Source organism: Pteropus vampyrus, unplaced genomic scaffold (assembly GCF_000151845.1).
Source record: "Pteropus vampyrus isolate Shadow unplaced genomic scaffold, Pvam_2.0 Scaffold276, whole genome shotgun sequence".
NCBI classification, from domain to species: domain Eukaryota; kingdom Metazoa; phylum Chordata; class Mammalia; order Chiroptera; family Pteropodidae; genus Pteropus; species Pteropus vampyrus.
This window is the reverse complement of record NW_011889057.1, coordinates 1,188,314-1,189,973: the sequence shown is the minus strand read 5'-3', so window position 1 is coordinate 1,189,973 and position 1,660 is coordinate 1,188,314. Positions and strand designations below refer to the sequence as shown.

The following is a 1,660-nucleotide window of genomic DNA, read 5'->3' as shown; positions in this document are numbered from 1 at the left end:
TAGACAAAACCGTATTTCTAGTCTGCTTATTCTGGACTGCTCTATAATAGTTCTGTGGCCAGACAGGAAAGGAATGGTGCAGATCTTCAGTATAACACTGGGATTGGTTTTTTCTTTCCTCTGGGGAAGCCTGGAGAGACAGCAGGCTGCTGGCAGAGTGCACTTTTCCCCACCTCCTTGGGTTTGCTAGCAGGAACTACCACTATGATCTCTTGAGCTGCAGGTGGCTCTCCTGGAAAGAGAGAACTTGAACTTGATATATCTAAATTCCCACTCCTTTCCTCCCATTAAGAGCAAAGAACTCCCCAGTAGGACAGAAAAGAAGGGTCTTATTATCATTTGGGAAAACAGAAGAACTGTATGGCCTGGGCCTTGTATTTATGAAGGGCCCTCTCTTTCCCCAGGATCACAGTTTCAGGGGTATGGCGGTACAGTAGCCATGTTGGGACACCAGAGCCAGCCCCAACAGGAAGTGCCTCACCAGTTGGGTGAGCCATGAATTGCTTAAGGGAAGAATGAGATGATTTATTGGAAATATTAAAGCACGGCAGAAAGATTCAAACTGCTCTGCATGGTATTTCGAAATTCGTCCCAAGTGCAGGCTGAGTGACCTGCAGGTGGGACGGATTGCCAAAGTCCGAGAGCTGCAGCATTTTCTTAGTGTCGGGATCAACTCCAGTGGCCTCCAGATCCAGGGCTGAGACCTCAGGAACGTAGTTATCTCAGCTTTCTCCTTCCTCTTCCTGCAGCTTGAAGGAGATACCTCTCACAGGGCCTCTCTGAATCCGCTTCATCAGATGGATGACACAGCCCGCTATCTCGTCGTGGAGCTTCTTGCTGGGAATGACGGCCACTTCCTCGCACTCACACTTGGTGTGTCAGTCTTCGCTCATGCGCGTGCAGCACTTCTCGATGATGACCCGGGCCGCCTTCTTCGCAGCTTTGGTACAAACGCGGCTCAACTTGGCAGGACCCTGGGGAAGACTTCTCACGGAATTTTGAACCTCTGTTCACGTCTGTGACCTCCTGAGGACAGAAGCTGCAACCCCTACTCTGAGGAGAATCGCTGCCACCTTTACAGTCACAGCAGAAGCAAAGAGCAGAGAAGAACATGTCCAACTGTGGGGTCACAAAACCTCTCTGCTGGGCACAGGGGCTGTTCTTGGCAGCTCAGTGAAGGAGAAGATACTCCCCGGAATAGCTCATCCCTTCATGACTCAGGAGTTGTCCCCAGATCTTTCCTCTAAGGCCCCCACTGGCCGGGCAGATCTGCCAGTGGACTTCGACAGAGCACCCCTCCCAACCAGGGACTTTGTTTAAAGTCAGTCCTCCCCCAGAGGCCATCAGCGGCCCTGGGAAATGCTCCTCATGAGATTTTAGGCTATTGTAATTTCCCTCTTACGTAACGTCAAGTTGTTGATATTTTTTTCTATAAATAAAATCTCCTTTGGCCACTGTGCAGTTGGTGTACAGCCTTCAGGACCGTCTGTGATGTGCTTCCCCCAACACTCTGAGGGAGGCTTCTGCCAAAAGAGAAGCCACCACTTAATCACCTGGGGACTTTCTGCTAAAATGCCTGTGACCCCAAAGTCTGATCTCGGAGACTTCCCTGCCTCGATGGCAGTCCCTGGCCTGGCGCTGAAGCCCGGGGGTACTGTCC

The 1,660-nt window shown here is 51.1% G+C and overlaps 1 protein-coding gene and 1 pseudogene across 7 annotated transcripts in view; both read right to left on the bottom strand.

Annotated features, from left to right (window-relative positions):
• The window catches only part of ITGA7 (integrin subunit alpha 7), a 28,914-nt gene that overhangs the window by 1,796 nt on the left and 25,458 nt on the right, over positions 1 to 1,660 (bottom strand). The window lies entirely within an intron of this gene.
• LOC105302689 overlaps positions 558 to 1,660 on the bottom strand; it is a 1,619-nt pseudogene continuing 516 nt past the window's right edge.